This window comes from Tenrec ecaudatus, chromosome 4 (assembly GCF_050624435.1).
Source record: "Tenrec ecaudatus isolate mTenEca1 chromosome 4, mTenEca1.hap1, whole genome shotgun sequence".
Lineage (NCBI taxonomy): Eukaryota > Metazoa > Chordata > Mammalia > Afrosoricida > Tenrecidae > Tenrec > Tenrec ecaudatus.
Genome location: NC_134533.1, coordinates 144281593 through 144296640, shown reverse-complemented (window position 1 = coordinate 144296640; position 15048 = coordinate 144281593). Strand labels below are relative to the sequence as shown.

At 38.5% G+C, this 15048-nt stretch overlaps 1 protein-coding gene and 1 non-coding gene across 4 annotated transcripts in view; one reads left to right on the top strand and one right to left on the bottom strand.

Annotated features, from left to right (window-relative positions):
* The window catches only part of STAG1 (STAG1 cohesin complex component), a 390900-nt gene that overhangs the window by 105459 nt on the left and 270393 nt on the right, over nucleotides 1-15048 (bottom strand). The gene's annotated exons all lie outside the window — the stretch shown is intronic.
* On the top strand, nucleotides 9829-9958 carry LOC142447669 (small nucleolar RNA SNORA42/SNORA80 family). The gene has a single exon (XR_012784332.1). It is a non-coding gene; the product is annotated as a small nucleolar RNA SNORA42/SNORA80 family (small nucleolar RNA).

Here is a 15048-nt window from a genome sequence, read left to right as displayed (position 1 = left end):
TGGGGAAAGAAGGCATACTGTTGTTGTTGTTTTTTGCCAAAAACTGGTACACTGAGATGGATGCATGAGCAGGTACACCGTAGTGGTGGCAAAAAGTTCTCCATCTGCCACAATCAGGCCTTTTTTGTTGCACACTGGTATGAAATCTTTTCAGAAATGCTAAATAGAAAGCTTAATAAGTAAATAGTCTGACCTGGTGGAGCAAACTCCAAATGCACGAGTTGACATTTTTGTCAATTTGGAAAGCAGACAGACATTCAGAACGAGTTATCTCATCAATCATTTCTCCTTTTTTGAAACAAGAAAACCACTTATACAGTTGAATTTTTCCCATAGTTCTGTCCTTATAAGCTGTGTTCTAAATCATAACAGTTTATTTGGCATTTTTCCCAAGCAGAAAATAAAATCATAAAGACACACGCCATTCTCGTAAAATGGCGATCACAAAAAACCGAGGTTCCAGTGAAACTTTTACAAAGAATTTCACTGTGACCAGAGAGAACCTACCCAGGTGACACCACTGGATGCACTCACTCAGAGTGAGATGCTTGATATGCTCACCTAGTTGGGGGGGGGGGGCGGGGGGGAATGCATACTAGGAAAGCTCTGCCTAGCAGAACTTTTTGTTTTATAGGGAAGCCTGAACTTTTCCATGTATTTATTATTTCTAGTAGGTGATTCAACACGGAGTTTTTCCCACATTGTCCGTAAAACCTAGAGAAAATTCTCAGCCTATAATAAATTAGAAAAAGGCAAGTTTATTTATCATTTAGGTACTGGAACGGGGGTGAGAACACTTCAAAAAGTTCATGGAAAACCTAGAATATAATGGAATTATCCCACGAACTCTAAAGCTTATTTGTAACTACTGCAGAATCCTGTGGAAAAAATAATTTCATAGTAAAGATCATCATACGTTCATTCAACAAGAACTTATTGAATGCCTTTTACATGTCAGGTACAGTAGTTAAGAAAACAGATGACAGAATGTTTAAAAGAAAGGCAGAATGGTGGAGCACTAAAAAAAAAAAAAAAAGAGGCAGAATTTTATAGGGAAAAGTCCTAAGGCTGCTACTTACTAGTTGGACATTTTTAATAAAAAGTTTACTTGTAGCAACTATTCAGTGAAGTCATCCTAAATTCCTGACCCAAAACACTGTGAGATAATGCTTGTTACTTTTAGCTGCTAAGCTTGGGGATGATTGGTTATGACAAACAGATAGCTAATGGGAACTCCTTTCAGACTATATTGTGACAAAGAACAATTGTAAAAGCCCTGGGGCCATACCATGACTATAAACAGTCTTCCATCTAGACATTCCACAGAATATTACATTGGCCAATTAGTTGATATCACATCTGATGAATAAAATACATCAAATAGTCTGAAAGTTTATGCCCCAGAGGGTAGGTGGTAAATTTGACAGAATTTTAGGTAATATTTCCTAAACCTTTTAGAGGTTTAATGCTCTGAAGATTAATCTAGGACACCCCTCCAAGATAAAACACAGAAAATAATCTTGTAACTCTTACAGTCAGAAGGAAGCATAACAATGGTAGGCTTTTGGGGGTACTCAAGGCTGTATAGAATATGAGAATATTGCTTTGAGTCATTTATCAGGTGATAGATCCTGTCTGTTTTGAGTTGGGTTCTGAGCAAAAACCAAGGTTGTAGCAAATGTAGTACAAGCAGCTATGCTGCTTAATCTGTACAGCAAACATGTACCTGGTACTTGTGGTAGGTAAAGTTGAGTGTGGGCCAATCTGATTAGTTAGGAGCATGAAAGACACAAAATTAGAGACAATGAGGCCATGTAAAGGAGCTACACAAACATATTTAAATGAATGTACTTGAAGTATCAGAATCATAGTATTACATGTTATTAATGTCCACCAGAGGGTGTTCATGGTAGTAAAGGTACTAAACAATTAAGAGGATAGCTATGAACAGGTCAGAAGATATCAGCCCAGTTTGCAGAATAGACTCATGAATAGAGTAGCCATGTGGAACTACAGTCTAGGCCCAGGTGCTTTGACTAATGCTGCTGCTCAATGTCTAGTCTGTCAGTAACCAAAATGAATGGTGAACTCTCAACATGGCACCAATTCTTAAGGAGGGCATCAGTCTCTTGTGGTGAAGTCAATTAAAATGAACCACCTTCATTCTGCAAAAGTTAATGCTTTATCTTAATGGTAGTGGTCAGGGTTTTCTCTCTAATGCCTCAGCTAGTATTGACATTTTGATGGTTTGTAGATCACCTGATTCATCTACTAACATGAGATTACATAATACTACCTCAACAGATTCAATTTACATTAAATAAAAGTATGGCACTGATTGTGTAATGCACTAGTCCTACAAGATAGGCATTGTTCAAATGAAGCTTTATTAAATGAATACTAGAATGACCTCCTCAATGATTAACTGAGATGAAAGTTTGAAATGATAACATCCAAGAAGAAGTACTATCCTTTCTGGTACTGTAATATATGTTGTATCAAGAGCTTTGATATATTTTAGGCTTCCAATCTGCATAGTGCATAGATCCAGGATACAAGACAGTAGCAGAAATGGCCCCATTCACCATCTCTCTCAGAGGCCTATAAGACCTAAGTCCTAAGGAGAGATGCTTACACCCGAAAATAAAGCGAACACTGACTGTTTGAGGATTTTGAAGGAGGACTACAAAAGATCAGACACTTGGGAAGTTTCTAAATTAAATGTTCCACCAAACTTAAAGCTAATGCTATTGACTGGTGCCTATGGGTCCATATGGCCATAGGCTAGTCAAATACGTAGTTAAAGAAAGCAGTTATGATATTGACTGAGATTTACTGACAATTATCATTATAAAGCAACTTGACTGATGTCATAAATGATGGGAGATAATTTTTGTTATTCCTGTTAGCTATTATAGTATTTCTGGATATTTCTGTCAGGTTTTTACTTCAGGTAGGAAAGTAATCAACTCTTGATACAAACATTGTAACCAGAATTGTCAACACATGTCTATCAGTTTCTCATACAATGGTAGCTTGTAAACTTCTGTGGTACTGGAAGTGATATTAGAATTAAACAAACAAAAAACCCCAGCAGAATCACCCATGGTAGATCACTTTCAGTTGAGCTTCTAGACTTACACAGACTAGGAAGAAAAACTTGACAGCCTACTTCTGAAACCACTGGACAGTGTAAACATTGTATAGCAGCAAACATTGTCTATATATGCTGCATAATTGACTGTCAGATTGAAACACACTACATAAGACGACTAGATAAGAACAGCCTCCTCAAAGTAGAGCTGACATTAGAGTTGTGAATGGAGTAAAGCTTTCAGGACCTTTATTTGTAAATGTGGCATAATGAGAAGAACCAGCTATAAACAGCCACGAATAATTAATACTAGAAAAGTGCTTAGTATGAATGTGGGAAAGTTAGAAGGTGTAAAAAATGCAATGAAATGTATATTTTGATATCCTAGGCATTAAAGAAGTGGTATAATTCACTTTGAATTATATTATGATCTACTGTGCTGGGAATGACAAGTGAAGAGGACTGAGATCGTATCCATCATTAAAAGAACATTTCAAGTCTGAGTCAAGATGGTGTCCTTGTAGAATCACTCACCTGGCACTCCTGTTGTTAGACCAGAAAATTAAGAGGTAACGAAGCTAATATTGGGAGGTTGGTTACTAAAAATAGATTCAGTATACTAGGATCTGGTTCAGATCCACCAGTGATTGTCACACACAAAGTGACTCAAGAACTAGCTGAAATGCTAGTTCACTGTGTCTGCCCAAGGGGCTCCTCAAACCCTTTGCCAGGGCCAGCAGCACGATGTCCACTATCCATTCCTGTGCCCAAGATACAAGACCTGACCAAGCGGTAATTTCCCCAGGCTGCAGTCTAAAAGTGGCCATAATCCCAGGATAGCAGAGAATCTCCGAGAACTAGCCACAAGACCTCACACTAGAGTTCCCCTTTCTACTATCCATCCTGCTCCTGCAGTCCAGGAACACAGTTACCCCTTGACTGCTCTCCCCAGCTCCATGTCTACCATGGGTAATGATAGATAAATAGATAATAATTTGAAGCAATTGAAGAGCCACTGGGATATATATCTATGCCAAAATACAGTTCCCCAGATCACACCCAGCAGTGAAGTGACACAGAAGTGCAGCCTGGGGAGAATTCAGTTCCAGACAGCTCCAAACCCACTCCATTATTCCGGTCCCCCTTCCTTGGGGGATAGTGCAGCACAGTCCTGATACCAACGCACCCTACAAGCCCATTATAAAATAGGGAGGGAAAATAAAAACAAAACAATACAAAAACCGCTTTCAATTCCAGGCTGTGGTCTTTTGTGTAACCTGGAGTATAAGTCCCAAGAACTCTGTCCTTTATCTTAACAGTAACAAAACAAGATAGCCAGATCTCTAATCTCCAGCCTAGGACTTTAACATAAAAAAATAGGAAAAGTGAACAGGTTCTAATAGCCACACCACTAGCCAAAACCTGGCTCTACAACTTCTGGGCTGTACAGAGAGTCTTTAAAAGAATGCAAACTGGGGGACTTGGGGTGGGGGGAGGGGTAGGGGGGACAAGGAAGTGGTGTTAATAAAAACAGGGACAAGGGAACAACATGGGACCCCAAATGGTAGAGAGGGGGAAGTGGCAGCCTGGTGGGAAATGATCACGGGTAAGGTCGCTTAGAGAAGAGGTATACTCCAGCCCAGGTGGCGACGAAGCATGGTAGTAGGGCAGGAGGAAAGTCAAGGGAGATGGAGGAAAGAGCTGGGAGTCAAAGGGCATTTATGGAGGTCTAGACAAAGACATGTACATGAAAATATATATAGGAGGAGGGGGAAATAGATCTGTGTCTATATTTATAGGTTTAGTATTAAGGTGGTGGAAGGACCTTGGGTCTCTACTCAAACACTCCCTCAATGCATGAATACTTTCTTTTATTAAATTGGAACTCTATGATGCTCACTCTCCCGACACAACTGCTGGAGCCAAAGTGGGTGAACAAGTAAATGTGGTGAAGAAAGCTGATGGTGCCTGGCTATCAAAAGAGATAGTGACTGGGGTCTTAAAGGCTTGAAGATAAACAAGCGGCCATCTAGCTCAGAAGCAACGAAGTCCACATGGAAGAACACACCAGCCTGTGTGATCGAGTGGTCCCAAAGGGATCAGTTATCAGGCATCAAAGAACAAAAAATCATATCATTGACTGCACACCTCCATGATAGGATCGCTGAAGACAAATGGGTGCATAAGCAAATGTGGTGAAGAAAGCTGATGGTGCCCAGCTATCAAAAGAGATAGTGACTGGGGTCTTAAAGGCTTGAAGGTGAACAAGCGGCCATCTAGCTCAGAAGCAAAAAAGCCCACATGGAAGCACACTGGCCAGTGCGATGACGAGGTGCCAAAGGGACCAAGTATAAGGTATCATGCAAAAAAAAAAAAGATATATATGTATGTATATATGTATGTGTGTGTGTGTGTGTATATATACATATATACCATACTGAATGAAGGGGGAAGTGCAGAGTGGAGACCCAAGGCCCAAGTGTCGGCCAATGGAGAACCCCTCATAGAGGTGTTTAGGAGAGGAGATGGGTTAATTAGGGTGCGAGGTAGTACCGATGAAGAACACAGCTTTCCCCCAGATCCTGGATGCTTCCTCCCCCCAACTACCATGATCCGAATTCTACCTTGCAGGGCTGGATAGGGCAGAGGTTGTACACAGGTACATATGAGGGCTGGAGGCACAGGGAATCCAGGGTGGATGATACCTTCAGGACCAAGGGTGTGAGGGGCGATGCTGGGAGAGTGGAGGGTGAGTGGGTTGGAAAGGGGGAACTGATTACAAGGATCCACATGTGACCTCCTCCCAGGGAAATGAACGGCAGAGAAGGGGGGGAAGGGAGACTCCGGATAGGGCAAGATATGACAAAATAACGATGTATAAATTACCAAGGGCACATGAGGGAGGGGGGGCGGGGAGGGAGGGAAAAAAAAAGAGGACCTGATGCAAAGGGCTTAAGTGGAGAGCAAATGCTTTGAGAATGATTGGGGCAGGGAAAGTATGGATGTGCTTTACATAACTGATGTATGTATATGTATGGATTGTGATAAGAGTTGTATGAGTCCCTAATAAAATGTAAAAAAAGAAAAGAGAGAAAAAAAAGAAAATAATTAGGGCAAAGAATGTACAGATGTGCTTTATACAATTGATGTATGTATATGTATGGGCTGTGATAAGAGTTGTATGAGCCCCCTAATAAATTGTTTAAAAAAAAAGAAAAAAAGAATGCAAACTGTGGCCAGAAAGTCCAGACCAGGCCCTTTCCACCCTGCAGTACTGCCCCAACCCTGTCAGTAGCAAACTTACAGTCGCCTGCCTCAGCCCAGACTCCTAGGCTCCCCATCACCAGTGGCCACTGAGTCGCTGTGTCACCCTGTCACATAGCAGTCTGACCCACAACCATAGTAGGCCACAGGTAGTCCTTGAAAACACTCTTACTAGTCACAAAGAAAAAGAGCTCAGGACCCTTTGGTCTTCCCCAACCATGGCGCCCAGTTCCAAAATGACACACAAACAGCAACATACCTCAACAAGAAAATAAAGAAAATTAAATGCAACAGCAGAGGAATTCATAAAACTAATGATGTGTACAGATGAATCAGATATTGAACTGCCACAAAAAGAAATCTTCAGAATGCTTCTTGGAGTAATATATGATATGAGGGAAGCAATGGAGAATAAAGATGCAGTGATAGAGGAGATGAAGTCCACAACAGAAGGGATGAAGTCCAGGTACCAAAGGGAAATACAAAAAATAATGGATGAGGTAACAAGGAAAACACAAAATCATGGACCTCATCACCAGACTAGAAGAGGAGGAAAATCATCTCAGTGACCTCTAGGACATTCAATCAGACTTCAACAAATGGTAAAGACAGTCAAACAAGACAATCAAAGAAAGCCCACATGGAAGAAGTACACCAGCCTATGGGATCACAAGGTGTAGAATGGTTGAGGCATCAAAGAACAAAAAATCTTATCATTGTCAATGAGGGGGAGTTTGGGGTGGGACATCCTCTTACAGAAGGGTCGCGGGGAAGAGACAAGCCAGTCAGGGTGTTCCTAAATGCTTCCTCTCCTCCGTCTGCAATCATGATCCCAACTCTATTTTACAAATCTGGCTAGAGGATGTACACTGGTACAGATAGGAAATGGAAACACAGAGAATCCAGGAGGAATGATCTGTTCAGGGCCAGTGGTGTGAGTGGCGATACTGGGAGGGTGGAGGGAGATGGGATGGAAAGGGCAACTGATCACAAGGATCTACATATAACCTCTTCCCTGGGGGATGGACAACAGAAAAGTGGGTGAAGGGAGATGTCAGACAGTGTAAGATATGACAAAATAATAATTTATAAATTATCAACAGTTCATGAGGGAGGGGGGAGCAAGGAGGGAGGGGGAAAATGAGGAGCCGATGCCAGGGCCTTAAGTGGAGAGCAAATGTTTTGAGAATGAGGGCAATGAATGTACATATGTGCTTTACAGAATTGCTGTTATGTATGGATTGTGATAAGAGTTGTATGAGACCTTAATAAAATGATTTAAAATAAACCAAAATAAAAAAACCTAAAATATGCACACGATACAACCTTCTTCCTCAGAGTTAATAGGATTTGAAGCACTTTTTGGTGAAGATCGAAGACTACAGACTTCAAGGAACAGTAAGTTAACATTGAACTTGTCATATTTTATTTTACACGCACTTACAATCAAATGTCAAGAAGTTAAATGACATATTGTACTGGGCATATCTGCAGCAAAAGCCTTATTTAAAAGATCACTTGAAAATCTTTTATAAAGATATCAGTTTGAGGACTTCGGTGTGCCTGGCCCAAACCACATTATTTTCGAGCACCTCATATGCATGTGAAAGCTGATGTGGCAGTTATACAATTGTTTGTCAATTTCCTTCTTATACACTTGAGTATCTATGAATTTGTTTCTCTACTCACCCAGACTAACATAGCTGATAATTAAAAAGAGCTAAGACATGGTGTTGGTAAAATATCAAACACACCATTGCCTATCAGAACAGCACAACAACAAAAACAAACACAAACTCTTTCATCAAGTCAATTCCAACTCATAGCAACTCTATTGGACAGGGCAGAATTGCCCTGTGGGTTTTCAAGTCAGTAACTCTTTCTGGGGGAAGACAGCTACATCTTTCTCCCGAGAAGTGGTCATTGGTTTTGACTGCTGATCTTGTGGTTAACAGCAGCCCATGGACTATCAAATCTGTTTTGGAAGAAATACAGTCAGAATCCTCTGCACAAGGAGGATGGCAAGACTTTTTCTCATATACATTGGTCATATTATCAGTGGGGAACATTCCCTGGACAAAGACATGGTTGGTACAGGGTCAGTAGAAAGAAGCAGACCCTCAATATAGATGGAAGACACAGGAGTTGCAACAATTTTTCATACCTAGTAAAAATTATTAGGACAGTGCAGGACCAAGCAGTGTTTCAGTCTGTTGAAAATAGGGTTCATGAGTAAAAATTGACTCCATGATGACTAACAAGAAGAAGAAACCCTCAGAAATAAAGATCTTGCTCACCCCTAAAAAAGCCATGTAGGTGACTAGAAATAATAGCTAAGTACAAGAGTGGTTTAGAATGGGTGACAGAGGAAGAAAATGAGTATTAGTTACAGTCTTTAAGACAAACTATGTTTTCAGTGGGTATAACTGAGGCCATTCACTCAGTGTTTACAAGATTTCCTAGAATTTGTAACTATGCTTCCCTGAAGAAGTGCCCTTAAGGACAGAAACAATCTTGCCAAAGATGATTGAGAAATCAGGACCCTTCTTTCTTACAGAAGTGGCCTGTAACCAAGGTCTCACAGATGCAAGGGGACAACTACTGAACCTCCTCCTCTCCTCTGGGCAGCATCATTTCTGTACTGCAAATCAAATCCTAGAGTTTCTATGAGAATAGGCTGTGACTAAATTTCTATTCAAAACACGTTTGTTTGGTTTTTTTTTTGGGGGGGGTCTCATCTTATCTTGTTTTTCTCATTCTCTTACAGGTTTCTGCTAGGAACCATGTCTTCAGCAAACTATTTTCATAAAATGCTCATTTCAGGCTTTGATTCTAAGGAAATGAATAAAATCAGAGTAAAATAAGAGAAGAGAAAAAGGAAAACATGATAGGGCTGGTTGGGAGTGGCAGAAGATCAAGACTTTAAATTTAGAGTACTCTTCAACCTTGAACTGAAACTAACCCCCAATCACCTAGTAACTAAGTAACAAATTGGCTAAAAAAATACGGAGTTCCTTCAGTAAACATTGTGCTCATTAAAAAAATAAAACAAAAATACCTACATGAGACCAGTTAAAAATCACTTTAAAATGAAGATGAGAATGTAAAGGAACAAGAAAACAGAGCTAGGTAAATGGAAACAAAGCAACAAAAATATATATAATGAGAACGTTCACATATAGAGTGCCATAACCAATGCCAATGAACAACTTCTATAGAAACTGTTGCAATGGTACGGGGAATTGAAAGCCATACATCCATGAAAAATGATATGGTGACACTTAAAGCAACTGGGTATTGAAATACCATACAATCCAGCAATATCACTATTTGGCATGTACCCCAAAATGCTTGATTATCCATACAATTGATGTATGAAAGAAATGTTACAGGAGCTATAAGAGCCCCCAATAATTTATTTTTTAAAAAGGGAAGAAAAAAGAAATGAGACCCAAATAAGATACACGGCGGCATAGGGTATTTATGGCAGGTCTGATCCCATGGGTCTCTCATAGTGTCCCATGCCAAAGCAAATTGTAACTCCGAGCCATTGCCTGGATTTACCCATGGGCTTCAGGCACTGACGCGGGTTGCACAGTGAAACAAACAAAAACAAATAAGATACACGGTAGATGTATCAGCTTCCATGTTTAAGCAGCACAGCTGACACTAGCAAGAAACTGGAAGCAACCCAAATTCCTAACAGTGAAAGAATGGATACAGAAACTAGGGTACACACAATGGAATGAGCGTCCCTAAAAAAATAGTGATAAAGTATGAAACACTGCATCACATGGAAGGACCTGGAAACCATTATGTTGTGTGTAGTTAATCACAAAAGGAAGAATATTGTATGAGTCTGCTATCATAAGAAGAAAAACGAACTGAACAAGTTTTATATATTAATTTCCAAGCAAATTGCCCCCTTATGTGGAAGATAAAACATTGAGACAAGGCTATGAAAATCTACAGGCCTTCCACAGGAATGAGAGAAATGTACTGGAAAATCAAGTTAAGATCTGGAAAGGAAAGCAACTACATTTCAGAGGAGGCAATGGTATTTCTCGTAATGGGTACAGTGGGTGAATGGGGAGAAGCAACCACATATCAGGAAGGGATGCTGAACAATAATTGTAGGGAAACTAAGGGGAGAACAAACTAGATTTTTCCTGGTAGACACTACAACTATGTTTCTAACCAATGTATAGTGAACTTTACCATTAAGCACTAGGAAGACCTGACACTGGACTTACAGAGAACATGGCATCTGCCAAAGGCCACACCAAAAGGGTTCAAAGTGGAAACCTAACTGAATAAACTGCGCCCTCCTTCAAAACTACCTGTACCCTTGGACTTAGGACTGAGATACTCTGAGGGAAGAAGCAGCAAAGGATGGCTATCCCAAGACTATGGAAATGGCATTCACTGGACCTTAGGTGGGACCACTGCCTTAGTGGGTGTCCATTTAAAGGGGACCCAGAACCATTCTGTATTTAGTATCTCAATGTTTCCCTTGCAGTAATATGACAGGTTTTAATTCGATGGACAAGTGCACTTGTAAGAAAAGGTACAGTGAATTGTCATAGTACCAACCCCCATACTCAATGCAAACAGAGTTCAAGCAATAAAATCAACCTGTACAAAGCAACCATAATTACTGATGTTATCAATGCAATAGCCTTATACTATTTTTGTTTCTTTGGTTGTTTGGCTGCTTTTGGTTTTTGTTACAATGTGATCCCCAAGGAAAACAGGGTCATTCATAACCTGTGTACAAGCAGATGGATTTTGAGATCCCACTTAATTCTAGCTCCAATCCAAAAAGAGTTACATCTTATAACATGGACCTACTCAATACTTGCCTTTATGAAGAGATCAGTTAAGATTTGGGTTAAGTGTAGTAAAGAAAGCAGATGGTGTCCAGCTATCAAATGGAATAATGTCTGGGTTCTTAAGTGAGTCGGCAACTACATCCACATGGAAGCAGCACATCAGCCTGTGTGATCTGAAGATGATATCAAAATCCAAATATGATGGGAGGGGAAATTAAGAGAGCTTAAATTGTGAACACCCAATTTGTAGAAGGCTACGGAGGGCAATGGGAATCCAAAATCCATCTGTAGCCATGGGTGAGGGACTCGAACAGCTTTACTATCAGACACAGATTGTAAACTTGACTATGGTGGATCAAACCATGATAATATGAGACTAGGTCAGTTGACTTCCCTCTTGACTCAACCTGGATTTGCTTGCGGCTCAAATATTTCTTACTTGTTTCATGACAAAAAATTCTACTCTGGCTTTTAAAAATATTGATGGTGGTCTTACTTTTTATCCTTTTATTATTATTATTCTCTTGTTGTCTATTGTTTCTGTTGCATTTTCCAATTTGTGAAGCACAGGAGTGGATACATAGAGACAATGGATGATGAACTGGTTTATCAAGGATGTGGAGGTAGGTGGGGAGCACAAAGGGATTTGGGGAGCAAATAATAAATGCAGGAGGGGGCAGGGCGCATTAAAACTGATTGCGATTTTATACACACACACACACACCTCTTTATAAAAGTGATTTACTTATGGAAGTGTATGATAGGTGAATATTTTATCAAGAAAGCTATTGGGGAAAAAAAAGGGAAACCAAATTTGACCAATGGTTATTATGACCGAAGGAGAAAGACTTTTTGCTTTGGGGACATTGGGTTTATGTTACTACTGGTAGAATAATTTGGAAAAGGATATTAATAATGGTTGCAAAATATGATGATGAGTACAATGACTCTGAATTATGAATGTACAAATTGTGGAATTGGAGAATGTTTCATTGTGTATATTTTACCACAATTAAATGGAAATAACATAAATAACAATGAGTAGGAAGTAGAAAATGTTCTAGAATTGATTGTGATGATTGCACAACTCTTGTTGATATGATGGAATTACTAAATTATGAAGTGAATAAAGTACCAATAAACCTGTTAAAAGATAACAGATAAAATGAATATAATCTTAACAAAAAAAAAGTATTGCACTGGACTCTAAACTGCTATTTATAATAATTGTATGCAAAGCAAATAGTGTTATGTATCAATAATTATAAGTATGAATTTCTAATTAGTTGAGTTTTTAAGAGACAATAATAGATGCTTCTGGGAGAGAAAACTGATTGTTATTTAAATGCACATTTGTATTATGAATCATGGGAATTTTTGAATGAGTCATAATGAACTAAATTCATACAGCTTGTCAAGGAATGAATGGATCTATATATAGCAGGGGTAAGAAGTGAACAGAAAGAAGAATTAATATTGAATTAAAAAGAATTACATTAGAGGGTTTCAAAAAGTTCTTGGAAAAGTAGAATGAAAAGATAATGGAATTTTTCCATGAACTTTTAACGTCCCTTTTGTATAGAGATCTAAAAAGGCTTTGGGTGAAATTAGGAAGAAGCTATGGGATGAGCCAACACAGAGAAAACAAAACAGAATGGAATACCCAACAATAAATCCTATACCCACAGTGCTACAGAGATTTTAATAAGAGGATTCAAGCACATGTAAGATAGAAGAACAGGAGCAATTGTCAAACTAGAATGTACAGAGGAAGGTATGAGATATCATGAGTAAAACCAAAAAGAGATTAAGACATTTATCCTAGAACAGAGATAACTACTGCAGATAACTGTCTATACATACACACTTCTATTTAAATATACATCAATTACACTTATTGTGTCATTTTCAAGGACAGAATTAAAAGCAGAGCATTTCAAAATAAATAAAGTTAATTTAAAAGAGAACTATAGAGAGAAACTAATTCTGGAGGTGTAGCTGTCGGAGATTTTCTAAATAGAAAAACCTCTAAAATATTATGTAAACTGCCAACATTAAAATTTTTATTTGGGAAGGAAAATCCGGCTAAAACTTCCAAAATTCTAAAATCAAAACTTCTTTATCAGTTAATTTGTGCATAAGTTAGATGGCAGAAGGCGTAGTCTTATAAAGGTAGCAGCTTCAAAGGAAAGAAAAGCAAATGATCGTACTATTTAGAAATAGAATGTCAAAGAAATTAAAGTAGGATTGACAAAAAGAAATGTTTACAAGCTATTATTTTAACATACATACATTTCCTCTTCTAAATAATTTGGACAGGTTAAAATAATTCCACTGAACACAATACTCTTTATACTCCTATGATTTAATTAACAATGTAAAAGGGAATCCTATCTCTTCCTTAATCTGGACATTATTGATGTGTTTTAATAGATGATGGATTGGTTTCCTTAATATAATTCTTTATTATAAATTGGGTGGGGTGGTGATGGTGGTGGTTATACTTCAGAGGAGCTCTGTTGACGTAGTGGTTCTGTGTAGGGCTGTGATCCTCAAGGTCAGCAGTTTGAAACCAACAGCTACTCTAGAGGAAAAAGAGGTGCTTTCTACTCCCATTAACAGTAATAATCTATGAAATCCACAGGGCAGTCACTATGAGTTGGCAACTACTGGATGATAGAGGAGTACCACACTTTTGTACACAACAATTTTATATTCAAACCTACTGCTTCACACCAGTTGATTTTTCATTTCATTCTGGTGGAATATGCTTTCCCTTCGCCCAAGTTAACACCTATCTACAGTTGAGCCTATCTATTGCTTCATCTTCTTTTCCTGCCTTTCCTACCCCCATTGGGTAATCAATTTGTTTCCTTTGGTATTAAAACATGTCTGGATATTTTTCTTTATAATCTTGGAATCAGAAAACACTTATTCTTGATTAATTTCACTCAGTTCTCTAAGTCCGTCCAAGCCATGAGGGGTTTCTTAGTCTCAGCTTTATTCTTTAAAGGCTCATTCTTTTTTCTAAGTCACATGAAGTTGGTGCTTTCCTCAGGAGTTGGTGATCACACATAAAGTTCTGTTAAAATTGGTAAATTCAAATTTACTTGTGGAATAAAACAAAACATGTGGAATAAATGGCAACATTATAAAAAGGCTTATTAGTCTGATAGAAACTAGTGAAACCTCTAAACTATGGTCCTTAGAGATTCCATGTGCCTTGACTGGAACTCAACTTTGTGGCTCAATTATTAGCCAAACAAGAGACAAAGCCTATATGAGAGCTTCCAACAATTTTGGAAAAATTCCACTAATAGATAATGTAATTTTCTATAAGCCTTTGAAGCTCTCTCACAAACGGTGAACAATAATACTACGGAGTTGTGCACTCCTTAGAAAAATCAATCTAACAATATCAAAGGTGTAGCAGGTGACCAGGGATAAAGTTCAGAAAGCAACAAGGGATATGAAAAAAGGATGAATAAAATGGTAAACACAGGCAGGAAATTCAAAGAGCACTGTTACATTATGGGGTTTCCATCAGTCTCACAAAACAGGAGTTTGAATTATTAAATGGAAAACAATTTTCACAGTAAAGTTTCACTGAGCTTACAATAAAGGGGTCAAAAAAGGGAAAGATTCTGAAACATAAAATTTAATGATGTAAAAAACAAATAAAAACTGTTAATAAAATAAAAATAAAATACTGATGGTTATTATCAAAAGCATAAAACTAAAAAACAAATGTTGGTGAGAATACAGAGAAATGGAAACCTTCTTCATTGCTGATGGGAATGTAAAATGTCTCAGTCACTGTGGAAAGCAAACTGGCGAATCCTCAAATTTAAATACAGA